Raw genomic sequence first — 25,769 nt, 5'->3', positions numbered from 1 at the left:
TATTGATTAATTTGACAGTTTTGCACTGAAGGCCAGGTCTAAATTGTCCAAAAACTAGGAGGAACCTGTGATTTGAGGGTTTATTTCATGTATTTGAATAACTACATGTATTCATGAGTCTTTTCTCAATTCATAATAAAATCAGGGACATTTATTAGGAGGGGGTTCGGGGGGGGGGGGCGCCAACTCCCCTGTTTAACCAAAATTATTCGTATAAAGATTAAGAAATTTTTATTTTGTTGTTGCTAAATATTGCATGTATGATTTGTGTCCCAGGCCCTTAATCTTTAGACACCCTTCTGGATCCGCCACTGCCCTACAGTTACTGAGTTATATAGATTATGTATGTAGGGTCTTTTGTTGTTAAAATGACTTGTCCCACCCTAAAATGGCCAAAATAAGTACCTTTGCCATCATACTTTGCAACTGTCCCACTCTAAAAGTCATAAATATTGCATGCATATTACAAGATTTTCACTTTTCAGAAATGTGCTGGTTACCGGAAGTTCACAAGAACCAGTTAAGCGAAGGTAACACCCTACAACATGAACATGAACTGATCACTGAGACTGCATTGCGTATGAAAGACAGTTTTGTAAGTATTTGTAAGCTTTAAAGTATAAAAATCTTCTCTTGTTACTTTTGAAGATGGAAATTTAGAAGATGCTTGAAGTTCATCGTATGTACTGTGAACTTTGGAAAGTTGTCACTTAGTTGAGAAAATTCGAACTAGGTCAGTTGTATGTGTCAATTTTTCGGAACGATAATCTTTATAGTGCCCGTTTTATTCATTTTTTATACACGTACAATGAACACAGTTGGGCCTGCATTACAGTCTATCCTTGTTTGGGATTGGGAAACACAGAAAAGTTACAGTGTCTGTTTAAGGGTTTTTGGTCAACTCGTAACCAGCCTCGTATGATCGTATCTAGGTCAGATCTCCTCCTACAAGTAAGAGCCTCGGTTAAACGTCCCTACGCTCCTTATATACCTCGGAGCGCCAAGTCAAAAGTATATCGCCGTGAACCTCTAGCATGTTGAGTAGATCAGATCAAACCCAATAGGTCAACTCATATTAATGAAACGACAAAATTCAACTCGTAACCAGGAGAATTGTTACAAGCTGACTCCCCTATATAAATTGATGACAACTCATAACTTAACAATATTATACAATTAATTACCCCTTATGCGGTCAACATGGTAAAATAAGGACCCGAGACCTGGCCCACGAGGTGACCTGACCTGACCGAGGCCGCGTAGCGGCCGAGGTCAGGTCAGGTCAGCGAGTGGGCCAGGTCGAGGGTCCTTATTTTACCATGTTGAACTCATAAGGGGTAATCAATTGTTTTATTATACCGATATAAGTTAAGGCAATTTTTGTAAGCTTAATTACTAAAATAATCAATTACATGTATAAGACCTACGAACTGTTGTCAGTGTTCCATCGGGATCGGGATTCGCTAGTGAAGTTGTTTACTTTTCGACTGCTAGTCTTGTAAGTTTTTGCACCGCCGATTTATTAAAACACTCTGTGATTGTCAGTAACATTGCATTTTTATAAATTCACAGATACCATTCCCGACTACAATGACAATCTGGTGCAGACTTTTACTGTACAAGAGAGCCGAGTCTGCGTTCGTTGAATTTGACATTGTATTGTAACGAAAGTTAATTTCAATGAAAACGATAAATGTTATGACGCATCTAAAGGCCAATCGTGTTCCGTATCCTAAAAATACTATACATATTTTTATAACGGCAATTTTTGTAATGTACAATCATTACTGTATGCATATTTTTTTTTAATTTGAATGGAATTTGGATTAACAGGTCATTTTTAGCGGTCATTAATTTTATTGACCGGTCATTATACCCCACGTGCAATGATTCCTAGGTCATTATTGCTGTAAACGGTACTTTTTGGAGTCATTATTGAGTTTAAAAGCCTTCTAAAAAGCCAATCAAATTTGAGTATTCTTAATAGAGGTATAATAATAACATTTTATTACCTCTTCTGAGGTCAACATGGTGAAATACGGACCCAAGACTTGGTCTACGAGGTGAACTGACCTGACCATAGATAGAATGTTCTATCATTAAAATGATAAATGTCCTACGGACCCTGTTTAACAATAGAATGCATTCCGTGTATTGTCTATGTAGCAAAGAAAATACGGGAGATAACTCTAACTTTGTGCATTTACTATGAAATATCCCGAGAGTTCTGAATGTCAACATCTTGTGTAAATTTGAAACGAGTAAAAAATGTTGGTGAAAAAGTGTTGAATTCTTCCATTATATGGATTAAATTTTTAGATGAAAGGTATTTACAGTCTCAAAAGGTTTTTTATGATTAATTTGACTGTTATTTTCAATGCAACTTCATTAATTTTCTCCAAAATCATTTCGGAGCGATTCTGCAATTTTCTGCTATATTATTGGTATATGGGAGGGATTCTAACTGTAGTGAGGGCCTGTCCCAAGACACAGTTAGATTATTGTAATTAACCTGACCAAGGCCACGTAGTGGCCGAGGTCATGTATGGTTAGCAAGTCGGTCATGTCAAGGGTCCTTCTTTTCACCATGTGGAACTCATATGGGGTATCAATTGTTTTACAATACCGATAAGAAAATTATATATTATACACTTGAGTGCATGATATTGCATTACATTACCAATGTTTTTTGAATGGGATCTTGAATCGCTAGTGAAGTTGTTTATGCTGACTTCTGCAAGTTATGTTAGTTTTTGCATCATGATTTACTGATTAAAACAATTTTTGATTGACAGTAACATGCATTAAATTGTTATGCCCTGTTCACACGGAGAGTTTAATTCGCAGTAAATTAATGCGAAGTAAATAATGTGAATTAAAATAATGCAAATTAAATTGTGTTCACACTACAGCTTATGCGAAGTAAACTAATGGGAATTAAAATTTTATTTCTACAGTAAGGCTATTCAGTAAGGCTATTATGATGTCATTTTCAAATCACGTTGCCTTATGCGCAGCAAACCCATATTACATTCTGTCATAGTCTCTATGCACATTTCAGTGATTAACATAATTTTACTTTGTTTTCCACTAAAAAATAGCATAAGTATCCATATCTGTCCACAGACATGTGGCATGTGACTTAATTGTGCCATTACGCATGCGTCAAAATTTAATTCGAATTAGCTTCGCTTAGCGTTCACACGGAGCTAATGCGAAGTAATTTAATGTGCAGTTAATTAATTTGAATTAAACTAATTCGCATTAAATTCCCTGTGCGAATGCGATTCAAATTTAATTTGCAGTAACTTATGTTTAATTCGAATTAAACTCTCCGTGTGAACAGGGCATTATAATTGAAGTGAACTTTTACTGAGCAAAATGAAAATCTGGCGCAGAATTTTACTATAAAGAAGAGCCATGTCTGCATTTCCTGGAATTGTAACAAAATTTTCAAATGAATAAACAAATAAATTTTTTGACTTATAGGCCCTAGATCTGTTGTATTCCGTATCATAAACAGACAATGCAAATTTTATAACACACTTTTTTAACGTATAATCATTATTCTATGCATTAAGTCAGGGATCTATATACTAACGGGATAGGCATCTCCTTCAGTACCATGTTTACTCGCCCAAAACACTACAAGTTTTTCAAACTATGTTTATTCTCAGTAAAAAATTTGTTTTCCGATAAATGTAATCTGTTCTTTTTGTTTATTGGAATGGATATTTAATAAATTTTAAAGTATACGTTGTAAAATAATCTAAATGTAAAGCAAATTACCACCAAATTTTGCAATTCTCGGCCGATCAGGGGCATGTGTTGATTTAACATGTTTAAGTGATTCAAATTAAGAGATAATTATGGGATATTCCAAATTATTGACTCAACGAAATTGAGCCTATGATATTTTCTGAAAGAAGAACAGAGGCCAGTTTATATATATAATTATAATAGTAACTTGATCCGAAGAGCCGTATCATGTCAAGTTGACATGCATGGATCATCAGATCAAATGAGTTTGATCTGATGATCCGCGCCTGTCAACGAGACGTAATATGGGTCTCAGGATCAAGTTACTGTTATAATGATAAATTTATTATATACCCCTTTACAACTAGCAAAATATAATAAAAGGAAACTTTTAGGATCAATTACATAACTTTTATCCGTTAAGCAAACCATTTTATCAAGGAACTTTTTGATCCGTGAGAATAAAAACAGCATTTATCTGTGTCAACTCAAAACCATAATATGCTTGTATGTTAACATGTTAAGATTTGAATTGCCTTGGGTACAACTTGACTATGGCCATATGACATTGGGTGGCAGGGTATAGTTTCATACTATAGATTAGTACACGCTGTCAAATTTTTTTAAAAACTGAGATATCCCCTGATTGATGTGATATTTTATGTAGAAAAATGAATAGAATAATTATGGGATACATGTACATGTGCAGTGTAGCAGAGCTTGCTGAGAAAAATGATGTGCATCATGTAGGTGTCACTCTGATGCTTAGCATATATAGAGTTGTAAATGCAAAACTAAGACATTTGGTCAGTCGCAGAGGAAATTCAGCTGAAAAGCCGTGGTGTGCATCTCAGAGGGAAGGTGAATGGCCCCAGATCAATTGGTGAATTTTCATTAGGGCATGCATTGTTCTACAGAATACTGGGTGTTTTATCCTGCTCGCTCGGGAATGGGATGGGCTGTATAGGTGCGACAGCAGTCCAAATCTTGGAAAAACAAGCCAAAATCTTTGGAGACCTCCAAGTGCATTTTCGGTACATGTGCACTTTAATATGTAGGTTACATGTTATACGTTGACACATTTTTTGAGCTATAGATATATGAAATGCAATTAATTAGGACCCAAAAAACTGCCCCAAACTATGATCTGTTTTTATTGACCTCATGCATATGCCTACCCCCTCGGCACATGTTTGGCATTGAAAAGAAAAATTATCCCCTGCCACCTTGATAACAGATATGTGGAAATAAATTTTCTGTTTTTAGAACTTCATGGAGATTTGTCATCTATTACAGCAAGTATTTAGAATAAAATATATTTAAACCAAAATCATTTTTTAATGCCAACTTTTAGAGATCAAAGAGCGAGCCTAGATAATTAATTAGAATTTGTTAGTATGGTATTTCATTGTACATTTAAGGCCATTCCAAGTTTTTTCAATGTTTAGCGTCCGCGTGTGCCTTGGATTTTTTGACATCCCTTAACAAAAAAAAAAAAACAAACAAACAAACAAAATCAAGAGTCCTGAAATTGTTTATTCTGGTCGATTCACTGAATTCTGTCAATTTCTCTAAGTATTTGTCTACAATATGCCATATTTGGAATATTTTAAGCATTTAATACCTTGATTTTGCTGAAGAATAAATATTTCTACGAGAAAAATAGATTAATGGAATCATATTCTTTGAATGACATCATTTTTATGGCTATAATGACTTGTGTTTTACTTTTTGGTTTGTGTGTTTTTTGCGAATAGGTAGGGAAGTATTTGAAAGATGGGTGGATGCTAAACATAGAAAAAACTTGGAATGGCCTAAGGTAATATTTTCCATATGCATCAATTTCATAAATCTGTGGTGCAGCCATGCAAAATGACTTGATATTTTGGAGTTAGGAACCACATCAGAGGAAAAGTTTGTTGCTTAGCCAGTGGATGTCAATATGTTGATTGGTGGCTCTGATTTTATTAGGTCACCTGAGTCACTCAGGTGACCTATTGCTACATGTATCTGTTTTCATCCGTCGTCGTGCGGGTGTGTGTCTTGCGTAAACTTTTTACATTTTCAACTTCTTCTCAAGAACCACCGGGCCAATTTCAACCAAACTTGCAACAAAGTATCCTTGGGTAAAGGTAATTCAAGTTTGTTCAAATGAAGCACCACACCGTCTTCCAAGGGGAGATAACTAAGAATTAGTGAAAAATTAATGGCATCTTTTAAAAATCTTCTTCTCAAGAACCACTGGACCAGGTAAGATGAAATTTATGTGGAAACATCCTCAGGTAGTGTAGACTCAAGTTTGTTAAAATCATAACTCCCAGGGGTAGGGTGGGGCCACAATGGACGAACAAAGTTTTACATTATAGGAATACATAGGAAAAATCTTTAAAAATCTTCTTCTCCAGAACCACTGGGCCAAGAAAGATAAAACTTACGTGGAAACATCCCCAGGTAGTGTAGATTCAAGTTTGTTCAAATCATGACCCCTGGGCAGGGGTGTGCAATTACAAAAATTAGTTACTAGCCTGGGCTAGTGGAAGTAACAAAGTTACTAGCTCGAGGTTGACAATCATCACTAGCCCATTAACTACCGAAAACAATACATGTATAAGTATAACAAAAAGGTAAAAAAAAAAAAAAATTAAGTTGAAATAAATAAAACAAATAATGGTTTCCACTATGTTATTGTCAGGTACTTCTCCCTATTTTTATTGAATATAATTGTGACAGTCACTGAAACGACTGGCGATAGCAACACACAATACATATATGTTGAAAAGAATTAAAGATTATGATTTTACAACAAGTTAATTCGTACATCAATTCAGTCGATGTAAATATACATATACTTTCGTTTCAGATTTACTAGCCCGACAGGCTAATGCAGTATAGATTTATGATAGCCCAACCTCTAAAATTGGTAGCCCTGAGCGTTGGGCAATGGTAATTGCACACCCCTGCCGGGGGCAGGGCGGGTCACAATGGGAGATCAAAGTTTTACATGGGAATACATTGGAAAAATCTTCTCCAGAACCACTGGGCCAAGAAAGATGAAACTGATGTAGAAACATCTTCAGGTAGTGTAGATTCAAATTTCTTAAAATGATGATCCCCGGGGAGGGTGGGGCCATAATGAACAATGAAATTTTTACATTGGAATACGTAGGAAAAATCTTGAAAAAATTATTTTCTCAAGAACAGCAAAGCCATGATTGGTTATATTTACATGGAAGCATCCTCAGGTAATATAGAGTGGGGCCACAATTTATGATCAAAGATTTACATATGAATACATAGGAAAAATCTTTAACAATCTTCTTCTCAAGAATAGCAAAGCCATGATTTGTCTTATTTATATGGAAGCATCCTTGGGTAATGTAAATTCAAATTTGTTCAAATCATGACCCCCTGGGGTAGGGAGGGGACACAACATGTGATCAAATTTTAGTTAGGAATATATATGAAAGATCATTTAAAAATTTTCTTCTCAAGAACAACAAAGCCATGATTAGTCATTTTAATACAGAAACATCTTCAGGTGCTGTAGATCACTAAATTTTCGGGACACTTCATTTTCGCGAGATAGTCACTGACTCCTCATTAGTGAGACAGAATATTCACGAAATGTGTTTGCTGTATATAATCTTTAGGAATACTAAGATAAGTGAGAATGAAATTTTCACGAGCACACTGTCTTACGTAATTACGCAAAAATAAAGTTCTTGTGAATAAAAAGTGTTTTACAGTAGTGTAGATTCAAGATTATTCAAATTATGACCCTCGGGGGTAGGGTGGGGGCATATTAGAAAATAAAACTTATAGGAAAAAAATCTAAATGGGGGACAGATTAGAACTTAATTTATAAGTTGTTACTGAATATTAGACTAATTATTTCAAAGATCATGATCATCCTATTTTTCTTGCTTTTGGGCAACAAATTAAGGTTCTATCAGTTTATTTTATACTCTATGGATCTTCTATGGATTATTGTTTTATACTCACGTGACCGTTAAGGCCCTTGGGCCTCTTGTTATATGATACATCATGGATATCATTTAATTTCGATGATGAATACCAAGAGTGCAGACTGCAATGAACTTACAAACTAGAAAATCAGGCTTTCTTGCATTTTGTGGGGTCAGCCAAATGGCACAGTGCACATTTTACACTAATACAGTGGCTATACAAGCTATAATTTGGGTCCATTAAAAATGAATTTGTAATTTTTTTTATTTGTTTACCGAATAAAATTATGAAAATGTTGTAAATCACACTTGAAATTGAACATGTGATTTAGATGGCAAATCATAATTATTGATTTTCGTTTGTGTCGGCATCCCGGTTAAAGTTTTAGGAGCAAGTCCATTCCCAAGTAACTATAAGCCATACCTGGACCCAACTTACATGGATGATGCATCTAGGGATGGACAATACTAGACTTGCTTCAGATACTGGATCTGACCTAAATTTTTCTAGATGAGTGACCAGGTTAAAGTTTTTGGAGCAAGTCCATGCATTTCCAAGCAACTAAGCCCTACCTGAACCAAAGTTGCATGGAGGATGCACCTAGGGATGGACACTACCAGACTTGCTTTGGATGCTGGATCTAACCTTTATTTTCCAGATGAGTAATTATTAGCCTTACCAGAACCAAACTAGCATGGAATGATGTATCTAAAGATGGACACAAGAAGACTTGCTTTTGATGCTGAATCTGACCTACATTTTTCAGATATGTGACCAGAGTAATGTCTTTGGAGTAGCTCTATCACTATATGACATGTTATGACTAAACTTGCATGGATGACGAAACTAGGGATGGACACTACCAGACATGCTATGGATGCTGGAACTGACCTACATTTTCTTTATGAGTAAACAGTTTAAGTTTAAAGTTTTTGGAGCAGGTCTATTCCCATGCAACTATAAGTCCTACTTTAACCAAACTTGCATTGATAATTGATCTCACACAAAATTGGTACAACCTTACAACCTACAACCTGGTACAACCTTGGTACAACCTTGATTTACCTTACTTATAGATAACACATGTACCATTCATTGAGCTTTGTAATCTTTGATTACCTATGTTTATATGTTTTAAAAAAAAATCAATAAACAGTTAACTTTTTTGTAAAAAGAATCACTAGTCAACCAAGAAACTTGTTTTCCCTTAGATCCAACACAAGTTTTGGTGGTCATTTGATTACAGGCAAAGAATTGATTAAAATTTAAAAAAAATCTTCTAATATTTGGTCGATAAAATATTTCAGGAGGGATCATTTCAATGACAAAACAAAATGTTAACAATGGTTTTCAAAAGGGTGTCAATTTCATTTGTTACCCTCCAAAACAGGCACCATTTATATAGTATGTTATGAATTAAAGCTTATGTATTCCCTGATCACATCTATTTTCAGAGAAGACGAATGTCACCTTCGTCAGAAGCAGATTTTTACTGCCAGGCTGGCTTTGACCAGAAAGGTTTTGAGATCAAATTTATATCAGACTATAAAAGTAAGTTTATATTATTTATTTACTCTCAACATCTGTGGTTTTGTTTTGTAAAGTGGATGGATGTAGAAAGAATGATAATATTGCTTGAATTTCATATTTTTTCATTACATGATTATAATTTTATATGCTCTTAATTTATAGTTTTGTGCAAAAAAGTTAAAATCCAGATTGATCTGTATTTAAATTTAAGTTTGTATATTTTTTCCAAAAAATATTTTTTGTATAATTTTTAACATAAATGATGTTTAAACAAATTGGAAATACTGGGGCTGATTTTAGAGCAATCCCCTAGTTACAATATGATGTCACACAAAGACATATTTAGCAGAAGACTTATACCTGGAAAATAAGATCTCAGAATCTGAATTGATAAATTTTTTTGTAATATTTTGTGTCTATAAGTAAGTCTTTTATTGAACCTATTTGACCAAAGTGAGCATCGTGGCCCATGGGCCTCTTGTTTGAAGACAGTTTTAATTTTTAAAAGGTGATGTTGAATCTAAATGCTTTGATGTTTTAGACATCCAAATGGCTAGCTCAGATGTGGAAGTGGAATCGGACCCTTTTAGTTGGGAATTCAATGGAAATTCATTTGACAGTGATGATGATGATGAGATTAATTCAGGTAATATATATAAATATAATTATACAAGTTGCACTACCCAGTCTTCTGTTAAGCTAATTTCATGATATCATAATGTCATAAAGAGGGATTTAATATTTATCATGTTTATTCACATGTTTTTGGACACAAACTATTTTTTGAGGCGCATCCCTAACAGCGATGTGGCCTCATTGCAGTCGACCCCCATTTCTTTTTTTCAATTACTGCGGCGACAAAGGACTCCACAATATTGATTCTAAATACGCCATTGAAAATAGAGCAAATGTATATTGACAAGTTGGTGATATTCATTGTCTATTTTAAATACCAAATAACATAAAATCTCACATATATATGTTGTTTATACTTTGAAAGCAACAAAGATAACAAAAAAGAAACAATTACAAAACAAAACAAAAATAGAGAAAGAGAGAAAACAACAACAAACAAACATGTGCTACGTGGAGTAAGATCTATTTACATCGCAACAGCTCTTGCCATAAATTATTAGGCCTTGTAATACGACATTACTTGTACGAATATCTGAGAAAAATATACAATAATTTTATTTTATAAAACATCACTAACAGTAGGAACAAGATGGTTGTTTTTATAGAAATAGAAGGGAAATCATTAATTTATTTTTTCACTTGATGAAACGAATAGTAAGATGTTCAACTGAATAAATTTTTGCAACAAGGGCCACCTTTCGCAGTCAAGACGAACTCTAAAAACGGCGTGAACTCCGAAAACGAAGTCTTTGGCTCCATCATGCATTGCGGCAAAATGGCGTCCGATGTAAACAAACGATGGATTGTCGTTCGCTTTCTTCAAATATACGGCTGCATAATGGCAGTATTTAGTGCATTGTGACTTTACTTTAATTTTTGTTGAATGGATAATTATATTTATGAAATTATTTTGTGGATATTGACTTATTTATTGCTTCAAACTCTTGCATAGTAGTAAATTGGATTATACGACATCGAATTCAATACTGCCGGTAAGAATTATTTTCTTATTTGATTTATTGTCTCCTTGATTTAAATTTTATGTTGTTCCTACGATATCTAGGTGCTTTTACTTGTTTTTGAAGACACCCAGCTTGTATGTATTTTAATTAGAAAATGCGCATTTTTCACTACGGAGCAGAGATATTCACAGGTTTATATTTAGAAGACATGTTGTGACCTTAATTTCTAGAAGAGTGGTTTTTAAAGATTTCATTTTGATAGCTAATAGTTTTAAAAATGTTTTCATAATAATATATGTTGGTATGTGATAAAAAAAAATCGGTAAATAACCATGGTAAGAACTTACGCGTTCAATTCAGATGTCGTACACAAATAAAAATACTGGAATGCTAATATATGTGTAAAATTCAGTCAAGTTTTTAACAGTTACAAGTTTTTGTAGACCCATCATTTTTGCCAAAAAATCGCTATTTTTTGTGCGTGTGCGCATGCGCGGACTCTATTTTCGAAGTCTTTTTCAGTCTCAATTTCTTACTTCCGGAAAAGCAAAGCTGTTTTTGGAGTTCGTCTAGACTGTTTTGGGAAAAAAATTCCACGAGGAAGGGTGACACGAAACGGTGAAATGATCGGTTTTTGGTAAAATGTCAGTTGAGTATGATAAAATATCTGATAAAAAATTGCAATGACAGTGGATTTCAATTTATAGGTTTACTAATACCGTATAAACAAAGACTTTTTGAGTTAATTTTATCGAAAATATCGGAAGAAACGTGTTTCATAGTATACCGTATACCACTCCCGATTGTTTTTTTTTCAGTCCGAATTATATGAACATTTCATGTATCCCACTATGGTTTACGTATTATGTCATTTTGATTGATAAAACTAGTCTAAGACAAAGTATTGATATTTAAAAAAAAAATGCTCATAATGAAAGAAACGGAAAAAATTCAGATATGAAATTATATAGAATTATTCAATAATCATTCATTTCTAAATTCTTGTTCATTATTTCATCTTTCTACTATGTTTATAATGAAAGAATAAAAAAAAATAAAAGTATAATTAAAATCAATTATAGATTAATTTAAATATCAATGAATTATAATTGATATATCAGACTATCTTTAAAAAAATGTTTGTTTGCCCTCTTCCGACCGACTAAAAAAATGCCACGACTCAAAATCTTTTTTTAACCTTAAAGAAATGATATTTTTAATTTTTATTTTTATTCCTGATTTTTTTTCGTTCCCTCAAGATGTATGTCGAATTTTTCTGAGTAAAAAAATTTGAGTTTTCTACATTCAGTGCGATGCATCTCTCAGGCCTTCAGGCCTTTGATTTTATGTAATGCCACCATCAGTATCAATACTTCATAAAGATAGGCTTCACCCAGTCTGACTATTAAGCTAGATTTATAATAAGGTTACGAACAAGGATATATTTTCATCAAGGAGCAGTGGTCTAGCTTCCATTTGTTGCAGTGTCTCCTAAATTGTGCACATCATTGAAGAACCATTTATAAAATTTTCAAATCAATCAGCCAGAACATTGTTATAGCAAACATGCTTAAAATGAATTTATATGCTTTAGGGCTGGGACGATATATCGAGATATCGATAATATCGATTCAATGTGAGGATGATACGCATATCGATACGTATGAAGAAATATCGACATATCGCCCAAAAAATTCTGACTTGTGTTTTTCTTTGTTTACTTAACATTTTGGGTTTAATATATAAAATAAATATGCTTAATATAAATATAAATATGAAATACATAATAATTAAGACCACTTGTGCAAAATAATTAAGTTTTACAACAGATATGCAACTTCTTTGAATAAATTATTCTTATTTGTGAAGAAATGTTTTGTTCATTTCAATATAAAAAAAGAATTTATAACCAATTAAACATATCGTGATACATATCGTATCGTGGCTCAAATATCGGGATACGTATCGATATAGAAAAAGTTGTATCGTCCCAGCCCTAATATGCTTACATTGAAGTGATTTCCTTCCCCATAGATTTAAAAGTGTTGTAAATGGAAAGTTTATGTTTATAAAGAATTAAATATTTTGGTCCCCAGCTCTTTGCTATTGTAAGCATGTTTTACTGTATTACTCCCTGTTGTTTGAATAATTAATTTATCTTTATTTTGTGTGATGCCATTTTAACCATTTCTACTAGTGTTGTCAACGAGTACCTGGTTAACCGGTTAATCAGCAAACAATGCGAGTATCAGATAGTAAAACTGCTACTCAGTTACTCGGATATATAGACAAAAGTAGAAAAGAAATGTTATTTTGTTCAGAAATGAATGTACACCTCTACCATTTTATTTACCGTTATTTAACGTTAGACTTGATCTAGCGTTTCACAAACATGACCGATTTGTTTTGATAACACTTAGTTTTCACAGTTTATCTAATCGATGGCTTTGATTGCCAAGCAGTATACAATGTAGAAAACCTGGGTTAATTATAATTACCTCACTTATACTGTGCTAGTCCACAGTACAGGATTAATTTTAAACAAGATGCCTCCACAGCCATCAAAAGCATAGATTCCGAAATGTTTTAAAAGAATTTAAATCCGAAAGGTGTAAAATATGTAAAATGAAATTAACATACACAGAAACAAAACTAAAGTAAGTTTATATTTAGGACATCCGCAAAAATTGCCAACTATTACAGGATATTCAAGAACAAATTCATTTAGAAGCTTTAATTTGTCTTTGTGTAATTAAAAATAAATAAATGAAATGCATCTACAGTGCATTTGCGTTTGATATTGGCCAGTATGTAAATGTTAAACATGGAAATTGTAATGACGTTACATATATTACAGTTATTATTGAATACATACCATGAGCAAGGATGTTTAAAGGTCTAAAAAAAAATCCATCCGTGTAACCGTTTACTTGATCAGAAAAGTAAGCGAGTAACCGGTTACTAAAAATTGTCCGATTTGACAACACTTATAAGTATCAACACATAATTATAAGATTGGATGCTGCTCGGTTCGGATGGCCACAGTCATTTTTATGACATAATTGAAGACATATTACTGGCATTTTGTTTTTCTCACATTACTTGAATTCTTGGTTGCCTACAACAAAAATATTTAAATTGATATATGTAACAGAGATTTAATTTGCAAATTTAAAAATAATGTTACAGTAGTTAAGAACTGGAATTAGTATAAAAGTAAGAAGAACTGGTATACATTGCTAACACAATGAAGCATCGGAAAAGTATTGAAATTATGAAGAATAAGAATCAGAGTGAAATGTATTGAGCATGGATATGAAAAGAAGTGACATACTGTTATGAATGAGATTGAGTGGCCTCTTGCTTTTACTTAAGGATTTTCCAAAACACTGATTGATTTGTATTTGAGAATAAATTGTAGGATTCTTATGAGATGCAAATCCAATTTAAAAGCTTCATCAAATTAAAGACAGACTGAATTATATGTCAAAAGAATGTGAAATGGCATTTCATTTTGAAATAAAAACATGATTTCAACTCAGAAAAACCAATGGGGTACAAAGTAAACAAACTGGAGTGACATATTACCTAGATTCTCTCTAATGGTTAATACATGTATGTTTAATTTGGGATGATTATTTTGATTCCATATTTCTTCTATGATATGCATTATAGATAAGTCTACTAAACATGTTTTATAGAGTTCACTACCCCAGGAGGTTAAATATTATGATTAGATATTATATCATGTTTTTTGTTTTGTTTGTTTGTTTGTTTGGCGGGGGGGGGGGGGGGGGGGGGTTGCTGTTTACCAATCTCCTATGCAGAGTAGTCGTTCGTTCCTCTCTCAAACCTCTGCAATGGGCTCGCGTCAAGATTTTTGACATAACGTAAAAAACATAATATTTCAAGGATTATTTCTTTATTATTACTTTCATTCTGAATGAAATATATTCATGTTACAGACATACATTTTTAGGGAAAAAAATATAAATTTTGCTATTTTCTATTCAGGGATATACTTTCATTGTTTATAATACTAGTTGAGCCATATATAATTTATCCATAGTAGGAACAAGTTGATGATGAATTTACTGCAAAGGAAATGTAGTTTGTTTTAACATTGCCAAATCACTCATTGTGTTCATAGTTAAGTGCTAGGTATTGCAAATTAAAAATCCTATTACAATACCTTGGATACATTGCAATATTAAATTTTGTATTGAAATATATTACAATATAACATTATTTCTATCTTTTTTATTTTTTTTTTTTCTTTTTTCATCAAAGACGAAACATGTAGTATATTTTTTTCCTTCATTCCATAGCAACATTGATGTGAAGCCAGCAATTTTTTTCATGCTACGTACAGTATCTAATAATCTCTGCATTAGTCACATACCTCAGTATTTGTGTCGACGTTTTGAGTTTCTATCTTTAACTTTAAAATTTATCACGCAGATGTAGTGAATTTCCGTGTCAGAGGACAGTAATTGCACACGTAGTGATTTTCCTTCCCAGAGTATATTATTTACACACACATGTAGTGAGTTTCCTTGCCAGAGTACATTATTTACACATATGTAGTGAGTTTCCTTGCCAGAGTATATTATTTACACAGATGTAGTGAGTTTCCTTGTCTGTTTAAAATTATCACACACATGTAGTGAGTTTCCTTGCCAGAGTAAATTATTTACACAGATGTAGTGAGTTTCCTTGCCAAAGTACATTATTTGCACACATGTAGTGAGTTTCCTTGCCAGGGTAAATTATTTACACTCATGTAGTGAGTTTCCTTGCCAGAGTACATTATTTACACATATGTAGTGAGTTTCCTTGCCAGAGTATATTATTTACACACACGTAGTGAGTTTCCTTGTCTGTTTAAAATTATCATACACATGTAGTGAGTTTCCTTGCCAGAGTACATTATTTGCACACATGTAGTAAGTTTCCTTGCCAGAGTACATTATTTACACACATGTAGTGAGTTTCCATGCCAGAGTACATTATTAACACACATGTAGTGAGTTTCCTTGCCAGAGTGCATTATTTACCCACATGTAGTGAGTTTCCCTGTCTGTATACATTTATCACACAGATGTTGTGAGTTTCCTTGCATTGGTTTATTTTCATTTTCGATCAATGTTTGGAATCAGCTTCTAGTGTTTCAATGTTATCGATTATAATCAGACACCAGATTTCTACTTTACAAAGCATAATTTTGAAATTTTAAATTCAAAAGTAATGAGAATCTTTTATCAAGTATATTTTTAGAATCTACACACCTAGCTTAATTAAAAATCAAAACAAAAAATAGGGGTTAATGTGCTTCTCTTGGCGCTATTGAGCATTTAGTTTGACTTTTTTGCACTGTAAATACGTCTTACACAGAAATCAATTTTTAAAGTTTTTCCTCCAATATTTTTTTCAAATAAATTATGGGAACAAACACAGTCTTATTTCACCTTGAATATATAGGTGTATTAAAATTTGTGACAACAAAAAATTTTCAAATTACTTCGCAAGTTCAATTATTTGACCTTTTTGCACTCAGAAAATATTTTTCTGGCATTAAAAAATTTACCAAGCAATAAAATATCTTGAAAGTAATGACATTTTACTGAATTTAAGAAGAATGGTTAAAAGTATTTTATATATTCAGAAAAGAAAATTAAAAGTGGGGGTCTGTGATGTTAATTTTTAGATATTACCAAAATAGTGCTAATTTTAAGCTTAATTTAATTTTTTTCTGGATTTTCACAATATATTTGCTATACTTATCAAATATAATGATAGAATTCATGATATTTTATTTGATATATAATTTAGGACCAGCATAAAACAATTCATGGCTCAGAATAACTCTGTGTGTAGGTTGCATGGAAAAATAGGAATCCAAACTTAGCATACTTTAAATACTTTGAAAGAGAAAGAAATGATCATTTTCTTCTAAAAAAAACCTTCCGCCACAAAATATACTGTATGTGTCCATAAAATAGTGTATTCAAAATTTAGCGAAATCACTGGGTTTTGAGGTGTTGGCGACATCATGAATTAGCGCTCTAAATGTCTGTACCATATATTAGGGCTGGGACGATACAACTTTTTCTATATCGATACGTATCCCGATATTTGAGCCACGATACGATATGTATCACGATATGTTTAATTGGTTATAAATTCTTTTTTTATATTGAAATGAACAAAACATTTCTTCACAAATAAGAATAATTTATTCAAAGAAGTTGCATATCTGTTGTAAAACTTAATTATTTTGCACAAGTGGTCTTAATTATTATGTATTTCATATTTATATTTATATTAAGCATATTTATTTTATATATTTAACCCAAAATGTTAAGTAAACAAAGAAAAACACAAGTCAGAATTTTTTGGGCGATATGTCGATATTTCTTCATACGTATCGATATGCGTATCATCCTCACATTGAATCGATATTATCGATATCTCGATATATCGTCCCAGCCCTACCATATATTGTATTTATAAATGATTTCTTAGTGGTATTCATGAATTAGGGCATTGTTGTCTGCACCAAGGGCCCCCTAAAATATGAAGCCTGCTTTTTTAAGTACACATACAGTAGTTCCTCACTTAATGCTTTTGGTATGGAATTTAATCATGGAGTTTTAACTGAATATATTTTAATTGGTATTGTAGAATCCAAATTTATTGTAAGAACTAAAACATTATGCAAAAGTGGAAATATAGGTTAAGACAAAAATCTACTCAAAAGCTCAGGAGCATTTTACTTCTTCTGGAGAACCACTTAGCAATTTTAATTTGTTTAAATGAATGGTGACCAACTTTTCAAGGAGAAGTAGCTATGAAACAGTGAAAATTTGATTCATATAAAAGTCTCCTTTTTATAAACCATTGAAACTTATGTGGAAGTGTCCTGACATGGTATAGATTCAAGTTTGCATGTTCAAATCTGACTTAATGGGGTAGGTGGAACCAGTATGGAATCAATATTTTTTTTACATCAACATATAAAAAAAAATGTCATAATAAGATGCGGTCATAACATGGTAGTTTGTTCAATTGTCTTTTTGTAATTAAAAATAAATAAATGAAGTGCATCTACAGTGGGGTAGGATAGGGCTACAATGAAGGATTGAAGTTTTTCATTGGAATGTATGTCACAACAGGACATTGATTAGTGATATTAATGTCCTAGCTGTTATCCTCAGAAAGTGCTGTACAATTTTTTTCCCAATCATGGTTCCTAGAGGTACCCGTAGAGTGGCACAACAATAGTGGATTAAAGTTTTTTGTGGGAATATAAAGGAAAAAATGTTTAAAATAAAAAAGAAATGGAATTTTTTTTTTAAATACAATGTATTTTGTGATAAAGAACAAACAGCAGCATTTTTTTTTCTTCCATAACTGGTACCATTGAACAGAGCCATTCCACCAAAAATGTTAATTATTCCTAGTTTGAGAGCATTAATATTTTTCATCAAATTTTGAATTCGTCTATTTTTATGAGGAAAAAATTGTAAAATGCTAAGTTCAAGATCTTTGGGATTGGTATTTTGACATGTTTGACTACTTTGTATGGACATTCTTTAAATAGTGCACTGTGCACAAATTTGGTTGAGAATGCACATTTAGTTAAGTATTTTAGTATATCCCTATTCGTTCAAGCTATATATACTGTCCTGTCTGTCCACTTTATTTTGCAAGTCATCTAAATATTTAAGTGGTAGCCAAAGAAATTCATTTTCAGGTGATTGATTAGTTTTTGTAGATGTGTATGAATTTTGATCTCTCCCCTGAAGCTAAGCTGAAGTGAAGTAATAATTCTGTTGAACATGAATTGTTAGATATCAAATGAATTCCAAACTTTAAGACTTCGTTTCAATATGAAGGGATATGTTAAGATTCGAGCATTGATTGGTGTATACAATTAAAAGAATGTCTTTGTGCTTGCATGATGAACTGGGTTGAAAAATTTTGAAAATATTAAATGTTTCCCTCAGCTTGTTGTGATCCTCCTGGACATCCAAGTGTTTTCGACATTGATGAAGATTTTGTCAATCTCTCTCTTGGACCAAACCAAGAAATGATGGTTTTAAGAAGATTATAGGATATGTCATAGAATACGAAGACCCCACCACTTGAGGCAGGCTAATGACTACCCAGTAGATGAGTGTGTTTATGAGGGTGAGTAACTGATTACTTGTTGACACATGTATCTTTCTTATGAACTAGTAAGTGGATTTACATGTCCTTTTGTTGCATGTAATTAGTATATTATGGCTGAAAACTGTGAAAAGATGTTTTACAAAAGTGATTCTTGAAATTTGTTTTGTTTACAAAACTTGAATTTGAGAGTTTTTTCATCAGTGAAGGGATTAAAAAAGGACAAGGAATACAACTTCCACATACAGGCCAAGAATCTTGAAGGTTTTCAAATTAGTGAGTCTAGTGATGTGATTGGTCCCATAACTCCCAAGCCCAAATACAGTAAGTATATTTGAAAAAAATTATAACATTTTAAAAAACAATTACCATATTGTACATTATTTTCAATTATTTTTTCTTTCACGTTTTTAAACTTTTATTTTAGCCAAGGTTTTGCCACCTGGTGTACCAGAGGCTGTCAACAATTCTCTAACTTTTTCTGAAATGGGAACCACCTAAACATAATGGTGGCTGTAAAATTACAGGTACTAATTTAAAAGTAGAATAAAAAAAGAAAAAGGGAAATGTTGATCTCTGTTCAAAACCACATAAACACTGTAGCAGTTGATAATATTGATTATCTTTGTAGACTACCTTGTAGAAGAGAGGTTTAAGGGAACAGAGAAATGAGTACCCCTGCACTGACCCCTCTTTACTGTCACCGATCTTCCTCAGGACTCAGAGTGGGAGTTTAGAGTTACAGCTGATAACTTTGCTGGAAACTGTGAGCCCAGTCTGTGCTCACCAGCATACAAAATCCAGGAGAAGATTGGTATGTTGTCAAGTTAATAAATGTATCGTACACTATTATGGTACTAGAAAAAAGATTTGGAGGTCAAATTAAACCATAATGTGTATTTTCTTCTCAAAGCCCATAATACTCTCACTTTACTGGTCAGGAGCTGAAATTTATGTGAAAGCTTCCTGATGTAATAAAGATTTTAAATTGTTCAAAAAATGGCCTTTGAGGTAGATGGGGCCACAATAGGGGATCAAAGATTTACCTTGAAATATATACATACATTTATGTACTGGTTAAAATCTTTACGAATCCTCTTAAGAACAACTGGACCACAAAAAGTATTTTTAAACCTTCTTGTAGCTTCCTTTTTGTTCAAATCATGGCCAAAGGGAGGAAGGAAGGAGGGGGGGGGGGGATAGTGGATTCAGAGACCCTTTAGAGTTAGGATAGGGTCATAATATGAGTTCACAATTTTGCATGAGAAAATTAAGGAGAAAAACTCTTTATAAACATTAAGAAAAGCTTCTTTTACATGGGAAATGTTGTAGCCCATGGGACTCTTCTTTGCATGCATAGTAAAGGCAAAAAGAAAAAAATAGATAACCCCTATTGTATTCATAAATTTGAATCTTACTTTTTAAGAAAAGTGTTATTTTCCAATTTAATATCTAATTTGAATGTTTTGACAGAGTCTTTTGCAATTGGGCAGGATGAGGAATCACACCAATCATTTGTAAATGAAAGCAGCAGTCATGATGTTGTCAATGAGAATGGTAATCTATATTTATGATGTTGTTTCGATGTTACAAATTAAAAGTTAACCCCATAAAAATGAACAGTCTTAAAATGATAATTTCTTTTTTAGAATTTTAAATAGGACATGATACAGGGCCACTTTTAAGTGATGAAGCAGACGAGTATGATGATGGTTATGATGATGAATCATACCATCCTTCAAGCGATGAAAAAAGCTGTGATGAAGATACCATTAATGATCTTGGTAATAAAGCTGAAAACAGAACTTTCTTAAGCTCAAGTAAGCTTTTCTGATCAAAGTTTGTCCATTGTCGATCTCCAGCGTCACTGTTGCTTCAAATTTTCAGCTCCTTCTCAAGAACCACTGTGTCAATTTCAACCAAACTTGCCACAAAGTATTCTTCGGTGGGGGATTCAAGTTTGTTCACATGAAAGGCATCACCCTATTTTAAGGGGATATAATCAAAAATAAGTGCAAATTTGATGGCATCTTTAAAAAAATTTTCTCCAGAAACAATGGGCAGAGTTGTTTACTTGTACAGCTTTTTAGTATTTTCCATGAATCTTCGAGTAAAAAAGTGCTCTACAGATTCACGTTTAAAATATACAGATTTTCCCTAAAGACGGAAAAAATCAGAGTCGTTCCCGAAATTTGCCAATCAGTTTGATAAAGAAGCTTGTTGATTGAAGTGGTCTTATCAAAAATGATCTAAAAACAATATAATTACGGCAAATGTAAAATATGTAAGCAAAAGTAGACAGCATATGGTGACTTGCGTAGTTAGTGCTTAGTATTTGTATAACAAGGGGTTCTTCATATAAAAATGTCTAATAAGCTGAGTTGCATTTTTACTGACAAACTGCTCAAAATACTGACAACTTCTAGAATACTGACATCAGTTAGAAAAGTTAAACAGGTCTGAGTGGGCCAGAAAAATTATTCTCCAGAACAGCAAAGCCATGACAAGTCATATTAATACAGAAGCATTCTCAGGTAATGTAGCTTGAAGTTTTATCAACAAATGACCCCTGGCAGAAGGGTGGGGACACAATGGGGCATAAGACTTTTACATGGAATTATATAGAAAATGTCTTTAAAGGCCTTCTTCTCAAGAACAACAAAGCCATGATTTGTTATATTAATACAGGAGTATTTTTCAGGTAGTGTACATTCAAATTTATTCAAATCATAACATCAAGGGGTAGGATGGGAGAAGTAGTTTCAGGTTTGTTCAAATCATCACCCACAGGGCATAGGGTGGCACCAATTGTATAATTACTCAAACTTTCCAATACTGAACTGATTTCTGCTTTTCTCTTGCAAAAGGGCTCAGGTGTCATGGACCATGGGCCTCTTGTATAAGGTGCTATGTATTACATTGTACAATATGTAGATTGTTTAAAGTGAATTAAAATTCTGGCAGAATTTCTGTCTTGAATTTTAAGTATGACTGTTTCTTTATTACAGTTAAGGATTAATTCCATAAGTTGTTTTTTTTCTCCAGACATGATCACAGTCTGATAAATTGACAAAATTCATTTTAAATAAATTACTTTCCTTTGCATTACATTAACATGATGTTCATTAGCCAGCATTATAAATTATAAATATCTCCATAAGGAGCTTACATAGAGTGTTTCAATCATGCCTAACAGATTGAAGTATGGAAAAACAACTTTCATACCTCTTCATTAGGTTTGAATGGGTAAGATGAGGCCATAATAGGCAATCAAAGCTTTACATAGGGATATATAGGGGGGAAATGTGCAGGGCCATTGTGACTTGGGTGAGCCATGTGGCCCATTGGCCTCTTCTATAAAAATAAAGATGAATCCCTTTTGTCAATACATGTACATATATAATAATTTCAGATATGCCCAGTAAGCCTCTCAAATCTGAAATGCAGCAGAAACAAGCTGCACTTGCAAGTGACAGCGAAAAGGACAGTGAATGTGAAGATGATCATGATGATGTCGGCAAAGTTTTACCACAGTCAGAGAAGCAAAAGACCAGGTTTTTAGAGGCCAAAAACATCGTCTGGAAACTATGATAATAAAAAACATTCATGTCTCTTTTGTGAGAAGTTTTGCCAGCAGGCAGTTGATAGTATGCATATCATATAAGCCCATAGCTCTTTAAGTACAAAAAATTGTGAGATTCATTTTTGCATATAGGTTCAGGATGGAGCTGAATATTGAAAAAATATATCCTATAAATTTTTTTTTCATGGACATGTAGCAGACAGCTGTTTGCATAATTTAAGCAAGTAATTATTTTTTAACCAAAATTTGTGAAATTTATCGCTCATGACCCATTGTTCATGCAAGGTTTACCTATTTATATTGACACTGCAACAGGCCCATAGAACCCCCCCCCCCCCCACTTTTTCTGAGTATAGTATTTTGCTATAGTAAAGTATCCTTTATATCCTGGTTGCTCCTCCCCCCCCTTTTTGTTGCAATAAGGTCAGTTCAGTAAATAATGTTTTTTTTTTGCTTGTCAGATATTTTTTGAAGTCCCCCCTACTTTTGAAACCCTTGCTATGGGCTGTAAATTGAAGTTTTAAAAAATCCTTTACTGGTGAACATCTAGCAGGCAAACTAGCAGGCATAAAATTAAATATGAAGATTATGAATAGTAATCAAACTCAAAAGTCCATTAGAATAATCCATATTCGTAGCAAAGCAAACATGGACCTCTAAAATTAATCTTAATTAATGCTTAGCCCTCTAATTGAAGGCTTCTTCATGTTTCAGGCCCATGAAAAGGCAGAGTTAGTCATAAATTAGAATGTTTTATACAGTATTAGCCAGTATACCTTATCATCTTTACTTTTGAACTTCTAGGAGTTCAGCTGCATCAATATGATAATAAATATAGAATTCTTGTGAAAATTTACGATTTTTGTTGCATGGGTCTAGATTTCTAGATCCAGGCGGTTTTGAAATGACCACAGCCTGAGAAATTCATAATACTCAGGTAATAGTCATAGCCTAGGGCCTTTTGTTGCATTTTAAACACAGGAAGTTATTAACTGCGTGATATTTATATTTCTTGCTTGGTTTTCAGCTTTAAGCTTAAAGAGTTTTTTTTATTTCAAAACTTGTATGTTGTTTAATGCACTAAGAAAATGCCACTATATTTTGCACAAATACTGACTGATTGTCCTTGGTTGTTCTGTGAAAATAAACTTATTTTGGATACCTTAAAAATTAACAGCAAGAATTATCTATTAACACTTGGCTTATACATGTGTATCTTATTTCATGTCAGCATTCTTTTTATGTACTTTTTTGTATAGTTGATGCAATTAAATTGTTTCATGCAAACAAACCGTCTTTTTTGTTTGATCTTTCAAAATGTTGTAAAACATTTGAGCAAAGGGATAAGAAAACTAAAGGGTGCTGTATGAACTGCATTTCGTAAAAAATCATGGTTTTAGAGACCAACATATCTGAGCAATGGGATTTTTAAATGCTGAATTGGAAAATGAAATGATAGAATGTTATGCATAAAAAAACAATGAAGTAGACTTTCCCCACCAAAGTAATTTCAGTTTTTTGAAGTCATTAAATTGCAAGAATAAATAAGAGGGATCATTATTTTTCCCCTTATTTCAGGTCCGTAGAACGCGGAGGCTACCCCCCCCCCCTTTTCTGAATATACTATATTACTATTGTAAATTTTCCTTTGAATGCTGGTTGTGGTGTCATCCACATAAAAAAGAACGAGATGTTATTACATGAACAGTAGTTAAGTAATTTGTAATCCTATAAAATTCTTGTTAAGAAAAAAATAAACTCTTTAAGATCATAAAAAACATAATGATTGCAATTAAAATTGGGGAACGATTTTCAATTTCTACTTGTCTTACTCAATGCAACAGAAAAAAAAAACCCAAAACGAATATTCTTGACGAAGCAAGTCTTGAATCAACGCACACTCGGCAATTCATTGCCGTCAGCGACGTAAAAGCAGAGGGGAGGGGTAGCTTGGCCCCTCCTTTTTTCAAACTTAAAAGTTTTATTTTTAATTTACTGTGAAAGTGTTTATTAACCCCCCCCCCATACACACACTGTTTTGTTCTGTATTTAAATGCGGTCATTTTATTGTAAAGAAATTTTTTGGAGGGTTCACAAAAGTTCAACCCACCAATAGGATTTTCGACTTTTTGAAGTAAACCTATTTCTCTTGCTTGCCAAAGATTTTCGGGTATTAAGTTGTATTTTCTGCCCCCCCCCCCCCCCCGACTTTCAAAAACGATGTTACGTGCCTGGCCGTTAATACTTTTAAATCTTTGTCATGACTGTTAATTTATTCTTCTCATTTCATTTGCTTTATTTTAATCTATATACAGATGTTGAAAGCCAATTTTTTATCTTTTAACTTTATCGGATATCCTTTGACAATTTTTTTTTTCTATAGCATACAGATTTCATGCAGACATTGTCATGTATTTTCGACAATTTTTTGGAAAAATTGGTGTTTTTACGGGAAACGCATTCAAAATTTACTGAATGTAGTGATTTTCTTGTATAATATCTTACAAGAGTGTTTATGTACTGAGTTTCCTGTGTGTGTCCTGGTAAAGCCATGTAGTGACTTGTCAACTTCCGGTGTGTGATTGAGCAAAATCACGTGACCAAATGTAGTGACTTTTAGGTGAAAAATCATTTTTTCATTATTTGAATTTTCATCTTTCTGAACCTCATTTGCATATACAAAGACCCATAGAATCACAGTTATGGTCTGTTTATCTTGTTAGCATTGCTGGAACATAGTGTAGTGACTTTCAGGTGTAAAACCTCGTGTAGTGAGAATTGCGGTTGTACACGTATGTGTGTGTGTGTGTGTGTATGTATGTATGTATGTATGTATGTATGTATGTATGTATGTATGTATGTATATTGAAATACACGAGCCTAATGACAATTCCAATCTAAAATAAAAACAGAACAGTACCAGTTTTGCAGTAGTTTATATATTTACCATATGATTGGCAGGGGATTCTCACTCCTCCATGGCACCTGATCCCACCTCTGATGTTTTTGGAGGTTCGTATTTGCTCTGCTCCCGATTTGTATTGATTTTATGGTCTTTAAAGTTGACTACTGTTCGTTATCTCCATAATTCATTTATTCAGAGATCGATCACGATTTTCAATTAACTTTCGGATTCATGGAAAAATCCGATAAATTTAATT

At 33.0% G+C, this 25,769-nt stretch overlaps 1 long non-coding RNA gene across 5 annotated transcripts; it reads left to right on the top strand.

Moving 5' to 3' along the window:
* Positions 1 to 489: 489 nt before the first annotated feature.
* Positions 490 to 23,898, top strand: LOC133202130 (uncharacterized). 5 transcript variants are annotated; one of them, XR_009723207.1, is made up of 11 exons: positions 490 to 595; positions 6,620 to 6,836; positions 9,180 to 9,276; positions 9,797 to 9,901; positions 18,863 to 19,046; positions 19,230 to 19,349; positions 19,453 to 19,552; positions 19,657 to 19,839; positions 20,519 to 20,582; positions 20,675 to 20,809; positions 22,438 to 23,898. It is a non-coding gene; the product is annotated as an uncharacterized LOC133202130 (long non-coding RNA). The 5 variants fall into 5 exon arrangements; XR_009723199.1 differs by having other exon boundaries at positions 20,499 to 20,582; XR_009723204.1 differs by lacking the exon at positions 6,620 to 6,836 and adding an exon at positions 5,517 to 5,578 and having other exon boundaries at positions 495 to 595; positions 20,499 to 20,582.
* Positions 23,899 to 25,769: the final 1,871 nt, after the last annotated feature.

The sequence above is a fragment of the Saccostrea echinata genome, unplaced genomic scaffold, assembly GCF_033153115.1.
Source record: "Saccostrea echinata isolate AGI-Se365-2 ecotype Australia unplaced genomic scaffold, CSIRO_AGI_Sech_v1 ptg000002l, whole genome shotgun sequence".
Taxonomy (NCBI): Eukaryota; Metazoa; Mollusca; class Bivalvia; order Ostreida; family Ostreidae; genus Saccostrea; species Saccostrea echinata.
Note: the sequence above shows the minus strand (reverse complement) of the source record. Positions and strands in the feature narration are given on the sequence as shown.